We start from the raw sequence: 12,939 nt of genomic DNA on the forward strand, positions 1-12,939 counted from the left end.
TGAGGGTAAAGAAATATTTATGCATCATATCTGAATATGTGTGGTGACACTATCAACGAATATAGACAGTCGATAATGTTTACAAGAGTACATTATACCTGTTATCCCTTGGAAGAAAATTAGGTAAGACAATATAAAGTTTGGAGCATTTCAGGTTCCAATATTGGCTGTACTTAGATCTTGTAGGTACTTTCTACTCAATGTTTCAGACTTAAAGTGAAGTCAACCATAGCGTTTTTGAAACGCTAGGGTTGACCGTTGAAACAAATAAAGGGCACTTTTATTCATGAAGTATAAGATACTTCATGCAGAAAGTGACTTTTTTTTCGTTTCAACCAATCGTCGTTCTTAGCGCTTACAGAATCCCACAGCCAAAAAAATTTTTTGCTAAGAGGTGAGGTTTTTACCTCTTAGCCAATAGCCGTGTGGTAAATCCGGTTTGGCATGCATGGGAGACGGATTTACCACACGGCTATTGGCTAAGAGGTGAAAACATCACCTCTTAGCAAAACGTTTTTGGGCCGTGGACTGCTGTAGCGTTTGAAACAAATAAAGTCACTTTCTGCATGAAGTATCTTATTCTTCATGAATGAAAGTGCCCTTTATTTGTTTCAACAGTCAACCCTAGCATTTCAAAAATGCTATGGTTGACTTTCACTTTAAGAATAATCTAGTAGCTGACTAGGGACATAGAACTAGAAATCCATTAAAGGTTTACTTTAAGTCACGTGGTGTTCAGATCCATTAGCTGTTCTTTGATAAAAATGGTGGCCTATATAAGAAATGTACAGTTTGCCGCATAATAGTATTAATTGCATGAAATATCAGACTTGTTAATGCATGGAACAATATGAATTCCAAAAGTAAATAACATGTATGCATCATAACAAAGTGGGTAAGTTGCCCAGTGCCAAAAAAATACTAAATAAATAACTAAATAATGGTTAAAATTATTTTTAACTGTCATCTTTTAGCAAAATTTACACAAATCAAAAGCATGTCAGTGATACATCCCTTTAAAGGGCTAATGGAATCCATGTTCCTGGTCTTATTTGCTGTAACTAATTAGGAACTGACGTATATGAGCTTGTACTTGATATAAGCAATGCCTATGTAGAATGTTGCAGGGTACTGTACATTTCACCATAACTATGCAAGTGAGGCATTCCAGCCTCTCTGAGGGAGAGAACAATTGATTATACAAGATTTCATTTTTGAGTTAGAGTTTTTTATTAACCCCTTAACGACTGACATACCCTGTACCTTGAGTAGTTGTTAAGGAGTTTACTAGCTGTCGGCAAAACTGCGCTAGTACTACATGCTTCACATCCGGAGGCATAAAGATATAGCGCGGTGTTGCAGACATTGGCAAGACCTACGTGATAAACAAGGCCCGATAAGAGGGTTAGCGTCGGACGACGTACCCTGTGTTTACATGAGTGAGACAAGGAATCGTGGAGCTGCTGAAATTCTGTGTGGACTACAAAACCAGAGTATAATAAAGCTCACAGCAAACATTATCCACATTCTACACAACCTAAGGCTTGAACATCAGTCAGAGCAGGAACAACGTGATCTATTCTAGAGTGTCTTAGAACAACCTAAGTGCAGAAGAAGCGCAACATCAAGTGCAGATATATAAATACATTAGAGCAGGGATACAACTATAGAAATCCCTGCAGGGACAGAGAAGGTTAAAGGGACACTGTACCCAATTTTTTTCTTTTGTGATTTAGATAGAGCATGCAATTTTAAGCAACTTTCTAAGTTACTCCTACTATCAAATTTTCTTCATTCTCTTGGTATCTTCATTTGAAAAGCAAGAATGTAAGTTTAGATGCCGGACCATTTTTGGTGAACAACCTGGGTTGTCCTTGCTGATTGGACAGCACCAATAAACATGTGCTCTCCAGGGATCTGAAACAACATTTGGCTGGCTCCTTAGCGTAGATGCCTTCTTATTTAAATAAAGATAGCAAGAGAACGAAGAAAAATTGATAATAGGAGTAAATTAGAAAGTTGCTTAAAATTGCATGCGCTATTTGAATCAAGAAAGAAAAAAATTGGGTTCAGTGTCCCTTTAATGAATGCACACAGAGGAATATGATTGCAGAGACCAAAACCCTTGTACAACAAACTGGATACCACGAAAAATACATCCAGGTTTGACCATTGCTTAAAGGATTACTTTCTGTTATAATTTTTAAGCTAAACAACAAATATATTAAAGTTAATAAACATTAATTAAAACCTACTGACCTATATTTTCTCCAAAACAAAGTTTCATAACGTTCTAAAAGTTATATCTTTTATTCGCCGATGATGTCACGTTATCCTGCCCACTATTTTCAGCACTGCATGTTCAAAATACTTAAACCAATAACTTTGTGTTTAAAGCACCATTTTGAAACCTAGGTATTGTAAACAGATTGGTACAGAGCAAAGGATACCCACGGAGTGGATTTGGAAAACAAATTTGCAGACAAGATTTCTGATATACGGTAGAGATATGTTAATGAAATGCTATTGATAAAAAGCGTATTTGGGGTAGTTAGTTAGTAACAGGCATAGAAAATATTTACTTACAGTGGCCCTTTAATGTTAGGCTAGAGCAGTAATGGCAAATCTTGGCACTCCAGATATTTTAGAACTACATTTCCCATGATGCTCGGCTGGACTGCAGAGGGCCTAAACATCATGGAAAATCTAGTTCTGAAATATCTTGAGTGCCAAGTTTTCGCCATCACGGGGCTAGAGGATATGGGGTCCTCACAACACCCTTGAGGAGATTCAATTATAAAACATCAAAAAATAAATCCTATAGGATATAACAAAAATATGTGAGTATCAGGGCCTGCTCCAGCTATAGAGGGCCAGGAAGTCAAGGGGCCCTTTATATATCAGCATGCACAGTAAAAATCTACATACCAAATAAATGTTTCAAAAGTAATGATAATTGTAATTTTCTTAGCAATCATTACATTATTTTGATGATCACTGTGGAGAATGTTGCAGGGTTAGAACTTTCTAGATTCTACAGGATGCACTGCAAATTTAATTTAATTTAAAAAATATATTATCTATTATACATAATAAATATTTTATAGGAAATAGCATTTTGAGTTTAATGTCCTTATCTCTTTAAAGCAACATAAACAGTGCAAAAACAGAATTTATGCTTACCTGATAAATTACTTTCTCCAACGGTGTGTCCGGTCCACGGCGTCATCCTTACTTGTGGGATATTCTCTTCCCCAACAGGAAATGGCAAAGAGCCCAGCAAAGCTGGTCACATGATCCCTCCTAGGCTCCGCCTTCCCCAGTCATTCGACCGACGTAAAGGAGGAATATGCATAGGAGAAATCATATGATACCGTGGTGACTGTAGTTAGAGAAAATAATTCATCAGACCTGATTAAAAAACCAGGGCGGGCCGTGGACCGGACACACCGTTGGAGAAAGTAATTTATCAGGTAAGCATAAATTCTGTTTTCTCCAACATAGGTGTGTCCGGTCCACGGCGTCATCCTTACTTGTGGGAACCAATACCAAAGCTTTAGGACACGGATGATGGGAGGGAGCAAATCAGGTCACCTAGACAGAAGGCACTACGGCTTGCAAAACCTTTCTCCCAAAAATAGCCTCCGAAGAAGCAAAAGTATCAAATTTGTAAAATTTGGTAAAAGTGTGCAGTGAAGACCAAGTCGCTGCCTTACATATCTGATCAACAGAAGCCTCGTTCTTGAAGGCCCATGTGGAAGCCACAGCCCTAGTGGAGTGAGCTGTGATTCTTTCAGGAGGCTGCCGTCCGGCAGTCTCATAAGCCAATCGGATGATGCTTTTAAGCCAAAAAGAGAGAGAGGTAGAAGTTGCTTTTTGACCTCTCCTTTTACCAGAATAAACAACAAACAAGGAAGATGTTTGTCTGAAATCCTTTGTAGCCTCTAAATAGAATTTTAGAGCACGAACTACATCCAAATTGTGCAACAAACGTTCCTTCTTTGAAACTGGATTCGGACACAAAGAAGGCACAACTATCTCCTGGTTAATATTTTTGTTAGAAACAACTTTCGGAAGAAAACCAGGTTTAGTACGCAAAACCACCTTATCTGCATGGAACACCAGATAAGGAGGAGAACACTGCAGAGCAGATAACTCTGAAACTCTTCTTGCAGAAGAAATTGCAACCAAAAACAAAACTTTCCAAGATAATAACTTGATATCTACGGAATGTAAGGGTTCAAACGGAACCCCCTGAAGAACTGAAAGAACTAAATTGAGACTCCAAGGAGGAGTCAAAGGTTTGTAAACAGGCTTGATTCTAACCAGAGCCTGAACAAAAGCTTGAACATCTGGCACAGTCGCCAGCTTTTTGTGAAGTAAAACAGATAAAGCAGAAATCTGTCCCTTCAAAGAACTTGCAGATAATCCTTTCTCCAAACCCTCTTGTAGAAAGGATAGAATCTTAGGAATTTTTATCTTGTTCCATGGGAATCCTTTAGATTCGCACCAACAGATATATTTTTTCCATATTTTATGGTAGATTTTTCTAGTTACAGGCTTTCTAGCCTGAACAAGAGTATCAATGACAGAATCTGAGAACCCACGCTTTGATAAAATCAAGCGTTCAATCTCCAAGCAGTCAGTTGGAGTGAGGCCAGATTCGGATGTTCGAACGGACCTTGAACAAGAAGGTCCTGTCTCAAAGGTAGCCTCCATGGTGGAGCCGATGACATATTCACCAGGTCTGCATACCAAGTCCTGCGTGGCCACGCAGGAGCTATCAAGATCACCGATACCCTCTCCTGTTTGATCCTGGCTACCAGCCTGGGAATGAGAGGAAACGGTGGGAACACATAAGCTAGGTTGAAGGTCCAAGGCGCTACTAGTGCATCCACTAGAGTCGCCTTGGGATCCCTGGATCTGGACCCGTAGCAAGGAACCTTGAAGTTCTGACGAGACGCCATCAGATCCATGTCTGGAATGCCCCATAATTGAATTATTTGGGCAAAGATTTCCGGATGGAGTTCCCACTCCCCCGGATGAAATGTCTGACGACTCAGAAAATCCGCTTCCCAATTTTCCACTCCTGGGATGTGGATTGCAGACAAGTGGCAGGAGTGATTCTCCGCCCATTGAATTATTTTGGTCACTTCTTCCATCGCCAGGGAACTCCTTGTTCCCCCCTGATGGTTGATATATGCAACAGTCGTCATGTTGTCTGATTGAAACCTTATGAATTTGGCCTTTGCTAGCTGAGGCCAAGCCTTGAGAGCATTGAATATCGCTCTCAGTTCCAGAATGTTTATTGGTAGAAGAGATTCTTCCCGAGACCAAAGACCCTGAGCTTTCAGGGGTTCCCAGACCGCGCCCCAGCCCACCAGACTGGCGTCGGTCGTGACAATGACCCACTCTGGTCTGCGGAAGCTCATCCCTTGTGACAGGTTGTCCAGGGTCAGCCACCAACGGAGTGAATCTCTGGTCCTCTGATCTACTTGTATCGTCGGAGACAAGTCTGTATAATCCCCATTCCACTGTCTGAGCATGCACAGTTGTAATGGTCTTAGATGAATTCGCGCAAAAGGAACTATGTCCATTGCCGCAACCATCAAACCTATTACTTCCATGCACTGCGCTATGGAAGGAAGAAGAACAGAATGAAGTACTTGACAAGAGCTTAGAAGTTTTGATTTTCTGGCCTCTGTCAGAAAAATCTTCATTTCTAAGGAGTCTATTATTGTTCCCAAGAAGGGAACTCTTGTTGACGGAGATAGAGAACTTTTTTCTACGTTCACCTTCCACCCGTGAGATCTGAGAAAGGCTAGGACAATGTCCGTATGAGCCTTTGCTTGTGGCAGAGACGACGCTTGAATCAGTATGTCGTCCAAGTAAGGTACTACTGCAATGCCCCTTGGTCTTAGCACCGCTAGAAGGGACCCTAGTACCTTTGTGAAAATTCTTGGAGCAGTGGCTAATCCGAATGGAAGTGCCACGAACTGGTAATGTTTGTCCAGAAAGGCGAACCTTAGGAACCGATGATGTTCCTTGTGGATAGGAATATGTAGATACGCATCCTTTAAATCCTCCGTGGTCATGAATTGACCTTCCTGGATGGTAGGAAGAATAGTCCGAATGGTTTCCATTTTGAACGATGGAACCCTGAGAAATTTGTTTAGGATCTTGAGATCTAAGATTGGTCTGAATGTTCCCTCTTTTTTGGGAACTATGAACAGATTGGAGTAGAATCCCATCCCTTGTTCTCCTAATGGAACAGGATGAATCACTCCCATTTTTAACAGGTCTTCTACACAATGTAAGAATGCCTGTCTTTTTATGTGGTCTGAAGACAATTGAGACCTGTGGAACCTTCCCCTTGGGGGTAGCTCCTTGAATTCCAGAAGATAACCTTGGGAGACTATTTCTAGCGCCCAAGGATCCAGAACATCTCTTGCCCAAGCCTGAGCGAAGAGAGAAAGTCTGCCCCCCACCAGATCCGGTCCCGGATCGGGGGCCAACATCTCATGCTGTCTTGGTAGCAGTGGCAGGTTTCTTGGCCTGCTTACCTTTGTTCCAGCCTTGCATTGGCCTCCAGGCTGGCTTGGTTTGAGAAGTATTACCCTCTTGCTTAGAGGATGTAGAATTTGAGGCTGGTCCGTTTCTGCGAAAGGGACGAAAATTTGGTTTATTTTTAGCCTTAAAAGACCTATCCTGAGGAAGGGCGTGGCCCTTTCCACCAGTGATATCTGAAATAATCTCTTTCAAGTCAGGGCCAAACAGCGTTTTCCCCTTGAAAGGAATGTTAAGCAATTTGTTCTTGGAGGACGCATCCGCTGACCAAGACTTTAGCCAAAGCGCTCTGCGCGCCACAATAGCAAACCCTGAATTTTTCGCCGCTAATCTAGCTAATTGCAAAGTGGCGTCTAAAGTAAAAGAGTTAGCCAATTTAAGAGCTTGAACTCTGTCCATAACCTCCTCATAAGAAGATTCTTTATTGAGCGACTTTTCTAGTTCATCGAACCAGAAACACGCTGCTGTAGTGACAGGAACAATGCATGAAATTGGTTGTAGAAGGTAACCTTGCTGAACAAACATCTTTTTAAGCAAACCCTCTAATTTTTTATCCATAGGATCTTTGAAAGCACAACTATCTTCTATAGGGATAGTAGTGCGTTTGTTTAGAGTAGAAACCGCCCCCTCGACCTTGGGGACTGTCTGCCATAAGTCCTTTCTGGGGTCGACCATAGGAAACAATTTCTTAAATATAGGGGGAGGGACAAAAGGTATGCCGGGCCTTTCCCATTCTTTATTTACAATGTCCGCCACCCGCTTGGGTATAGGAAAAGCTTCGGGGGGCACCGGGACCTCTAGGAACTTGTCCATCTTACATAATTTCTCTGGAATGACCAAATTGTCACAATCATCCAGAATAGATAACACCTCCTTAAGCAGAGCGCGGAGATGTTCCAATTTAAATTTGAATGTAATAACATTAGGTTCAGCTTGTTGAGAAATTTTTCCTGAATCTGAAATTTCTCCCTCAGACAAAACCTCCCTGGCCCCTTCAGACTGGTGTAAGGGCATGTCAGAACCATTATCATCAGCGTCCTCATGCTCTTCAGTATCTAAAACAGAGCAGTCGCGCTTTCGCTGATAAGTGGGCATTTTGGCTAAAATGTTTTTAATAGAATTATCCATTACAGCCGTTAATTGTTGCATAGTAAGAAGTATTGGCGCACTAGATGTACTAGGGGCCTCCTGTGTGGGCAAGACTGGCGTAGACACAGGAGGGGATGATGCAGTACCATGCTTACTCCCCTCACTTGAGGAATCATCTTGGGCATCATTTTCTCTAAATTGTTTGTCACATACATCACATCTATTTAAATGAGAAGGAACCTTGGCTTCCTCACATACAGAACATAGTCTATCTGATAGTTCAGACATGTTAAGCAGGCATAAACTTGATAACAAAGTACAAAAAAACGTTTTAAAATAAAACCGTTACTGTCACTTTAAATTTTAAACTGAACACACTTTATTACTGAATATGTGAAAAAGTATGAAGGAATTGTTCAAAATTCACCAAAATTTCACCACAGTGTCTTAAAGCCTTAAAAGTATTGCACACCAATTTTGAAAGCTTTAACTCTTAAAATAACGGAACCGGAGCCGTTTTTATATTTAACTCCTATACAGTCCCTGGTATCTGCTTTGCTGAGACCCAACCAAGCCCAGAGGGGAATACGATACCAAATGACGCCTTCAGTAAGCTTTTTCTGTGTATCTGAGCTCCTCACACATGCATCTGCATGCCTTGCTTCCCAAAAACAACTGCGCATTAGTGGCGCGAAAATGAGGCTCTGCCTATGATTAGAAAAGGCCCCCAGTGAAAAAGGTGTCCAATACAGTGCCTGCAGTTTTTTTAACATAATTCCCAAGATTAAAATAACTCCTCAAAGCTATAATCTATTAAAAGTGCTTATAAAGTAATCGTTTTAGCCCAGAAAAATGTCTACCAGTCTTTAAAGCCCTTGTGAAGCCCTTTCCTCTTATTAAGAAAATGGCTTACCGGATCCCATAGGGAAAATGACAGCTTCCAGCATTACCAAGTCTTGTTAGAAATGTGTCATACTTCAAGCAGCAAAGTCTGCACACTGTTTCCCCCAACTGAAGTTACTTCATCTCAACAGTCCTGTGTGGAAACAGCCATCGATTTTAGTAACGGTTGCTAAAATCATCTTCCTCTTACAAACAGAAATCTTCATCTATTTTCTGTTTCAGAGTAAATAGTACATACCAGCACTATTTTAAAATAACAAACTCTTGATTGAAGAATAAAACTACATATAAACACCAAAAAACTCTTAACCATCTCCGTGGAGATGTTGCCTGTGCAACGGCAAAGAGAATGACTGGGGAAGGCGGAGCCTAGGAGGGATCATGTGACCAGCTTTGCTGGGCTCTTTGCCATTTCCTGTTGGGGAAGAGAATATCCCACAAGTAAGGATGACGCCGTGGACCGGACACACCTATGTTGGAGAAAACAAAATTATGTAATATGTATATATATGTGTGTATATATATATATATATATATATATATATATATATATATATATATATATACACACACACACATATATATATATAATATATATATATACACATACACACATACACACACACATATATATATAATAGAGATGCACCGAAATGAAAATTCTGGACCGAAACCGATACCGAAAATTCAGGATGCCCCTAACCGAAAAACGAAACGAAACCGAAATTATTATTTTCTTTTTTAACTACAGTGTGTGTGTAGCTGAGAGAGCTTGTAGGCGGGAAAGCTCCAACAAATGGGCGTGGTCACGTACCGTAGGGCGTGATCTGCAGTGAAACTGGTCAAGCTCTACAAGGGAGAGCGTGGTTATAGCCTGACAACAATACGAGGTGGAAATGTGTTTTGTTTTTGGGTGTAGTTATTCGTGCGATAGGCGTGGCTTCATCTAATCGTCTCTTATCGTATCTCCGCCTAGTTCCTGGTTCGGGTCTCACACTGACCCGTCAGATTATATGTCCGGAGCCCCAAATGGAGTCTGCCTGTCACCTATCACCAGACTTAGCTAGGACCTTCCATGCAAGGTGGTTATAGAAAGTTACTGTGCTTTTTTGTATACACTGTCTGGTGGGTGCTAATTTGTACCAACTGTGTGCGAGCTTGGGGCTTATGCATATATAGTGTGCATGCATATTTGCCTCAGGCGAATAGAAAGTCTACGCACAAGAGAGTCTGATGTATGAGCACTGTGTATAAGGCTTAAACATATTCACTGTGTGTACTTAGGGCTGTGTCTGATAATATTAAGTGTTTATAAACACTTATCCTCCTTTGAAAACTGTATTCAGAACTTTTCTTCTAGTTTTCTTCTAAAAAAAAAAAAAAAGGGCACTGCTGGTTTCAAATATTATCATGTCATGGTACTTATGTGTGTGCTCTGTGTACCATACCAGTGCTGTGCTTCTCATCTTATGCTAAGGATAAACATTTAACTCAATAGAACAGGGGAGGGCTGTACATTTTTAGCCATATTGGTCCTCTTTGGGCCGAAATTGGAATTGCACATTTTCGGTGGCCCAAATTTTGGTGCATCGCTAGTATTATTCTTTATTAAGTTCTGTGTAACAGAATCAGATTTAACCATTTTTTTTTTTTTTTTTTACCAATTGTCAAAATAAAGTATAGTCCTAGAAAACTATTATTATATGCAAAACAGTAAGTCAAGTAATTAACTCAAACAGCAGCTCTAAGCTGGCATCAAATTTGGAATATGCTACATAATAATTTTACCGAAAATAAAAGGCCAAAAAAACGAAAAACGAAATAACCAAAAATGCCATTTTCGGCCGAAACTTTCTGCGGCCGAAATTTCGGTGCATCCCTAATAACAGAATTTATGTTTACCTGATAAATTACTTTCTCCAACGGTGTGTCCGGTCCACGGCGTCATCCTTACTTGTGGGATATTCTCTTCCCCAACAGGAAATGGCAAAGAGCCCAGCAAAGCTGGTCACATGATCCCTCCTAGGCTCCGCCTACCCCAGTCATTCGACCGACGTTAAGGAGGAATATTTGCATAGGAGAAACCATATGATACCGTGGTGACTGTAGTTAAAGAAAATAAATTATCAGACCTGATTAAAAAACCAGGGCGGGCCGTGGACCGGACACACCGTTGGAGAAAGTAATTTATCAGGTAAACATAAATTCTGTTTTCTCCAACATAGGTGTGTCCGGTCCACGGCGTCATCCTTACTTGTGGGAACCAATACCAAAGCTTTAGGACACGGATGAAGGGAGGGAGCAAATCAGGTCACCTAAATGGAAGGCACCACGGCTTGCAAAACCTTTCTCCCAAAAACAGCCTCAGAAGAAGCAAAAGTATCAAACTTGTAAAATTTGGTAAAAGTGTGCAGTGAAGACCAAGTCGCTGCCCTACATATCTGATCAACAGAAGCCTCGTTCTTGAAGGCCCATGTGGAAGCCACAGCCCTAGTGGAATGAGCTGTGATTCTTTCAGGAGGCTGCCGTCCGGCAGTCTCGTAAGCCAATCTGATGATGCTTTTAATCCAAAAAGAGAGAGAGGTAGAAGTTGCTTTTTGACCTCTCCTTTTACCAGAATAAACAACAAACAAGGAAGATGTTTGTCTAAAATCCTTTGTAGCATCTAAATAGAATTTTAGAGCGCGAACAACATCCAAATTGTGCAACAAACGTTCCTTCTTCGAAACTGGTTTCGGACACAAAGAAGGCACGACTATCTCCTGGTTAATGTTTTTGTTAGAAACAACTTTTGGAAGAAAACCAGGTTTAGTACGTAAAACCACCTTATCTGCATGGAACACCAGATAAGGAGGAGAACACTGCAGAGCAGATAATTCTGAAACTCTTCTAGCAGAAGAAATTGCAACCAAAAACAAAACTTTCCAAGATAATAACTTAATATCAACGGAATGTAAGGGTTCAAATGGAACCCCCTGAAGAACTGAAAGAACTAAGTTGAGACTCCAAGGAGGAGTCAAAGGTTTGTAAACAGGCTTGATTCTAACCAGAGCCTGAACAAAGGCTTGAACATCTGGCACAGCTGCCAGCTTTTTGTGAAGTAACACAGACAAGGCAGAAATCTGTCCCTTCAAGGAACTTGCAGATAATCCTTTCTCCAATCCTTCTTGGAGAAAGGATAGAATCTTAGGAATCTTTACCTTGTCCCAGGGGAACCCTTTAGATTCACACCAACAGATATATTTTTTCCATATTTTGTGGTAAATTTTTCTAGTTACAGGCTTTCTGGCCTGAACAAGAGTATCAATAACAGAATCTGAGAACCCTCGTTTTGATAAAATCAAGCGTTCAATCTCCAAGCAGTCAGCTGGAGTGAGACCAGATTCGGATGTTCGAACGGACCTTGAACAAGAAGGTCTCGTCTCAAAGGTAGCTTCCATGGTGGAGCCGATGACATATTCACCAGATCTGCATACCAAGTCCTGCGTGGCCACGCAGGAGCTATCAAGATCACCGACGCCCTCTCCTGATGGATCCTGGCTACCAGCCTGGGGATGAGAGGAAACGGCGGGAATACATAAGCTAGTTTGAAGGTCCAAGGTGCTACTAGTGCATCTACTAGAGTCGCCTTGGGATCCCTGGATCTGGACCCGTAGCAAGGAACCTTGAAGTTCTGACGAGAGGCCATCAGATCCATGTCTGGAATGCCCCACAGTTGAGTGATTTGGGCAAAGATTTCCGGATGGAGTTCCCACTCCCCCGGATGCAATGTCTGACGACTCAGAAAATCCGCTTCCCAATTTTCCACTCCTGGGAAGTGGATTGCAGACAGGTGGCAGGAGCGAGTCTCCGCCCATTGAATGATTTTGGTCACTTCTTCCATCGCCAGGGAACTCCTTGTTCCCCCCTGATGGTTGATGTACGCAACAGTCGTCATGTTGTCTGATTGAAACCGTATGAACTTGGCCTTCGCTAGCTGAGGCCAAGCCTTGAGAGCATTGAATATCGCTCTCAGTTCCAGAATATTTATCGGTAGAAGAGATTCTTCCCGAGACCAAAGACCCTGAGCTTTCAGGGATCCCCAGACCGCGCCCCAGCCATCAGACTGGCGTCGGTCGTGACAATGACCCACTCTGGTCTGCGGAAGGTCATCCCTTGTGACAGGTTGTCCAGGGACAGCCACCAACGGAGTGAGTCTCTGGACCTCTGATTTACTTGTATCTTCGGAGACAAGTCTGTATAGTCCCCATTCCACTGACTGAGCATGCACAGTTGTAATGGTCTTAGATGAATGCGCGCAAAAGGAACTATGTCCATTGCCGCTACCATCAAACCTATTACTTCCATGCACTGCGCTATGGAAGGAAGAGGAACGGAATG

The 12,939-nt window shown here is 41.6% G+C and overlaps 1 protein-coding gene across 1 annotated transcript in view; it reads right to left on the reverse strand.

Moving 5' to 3' along the window:
* PRKCZ (protein kinase C zeta) overlaps window positions 1-12,939 on the reverse strand; it is a 508,310-nt gene that overhangs the window by 247,905 nt on the left and 247,466 nt on the right. The gene's annotated exons all lie outside the window — the stretch shown is intronic.

Source organism: Bombina bombina, chromosome 8 (genome assembly GCF_027579735.1).
Source record: "Bombina bombina isolate aBomBom1 chromosome 8, aBomBom1.pri, whole genome shotgun sequence".
NCBI lineage: Eukaryota > Metazoa > Chordata > Amphibia > Anura > Bombinatoridae > Bombina > Bombina bombina.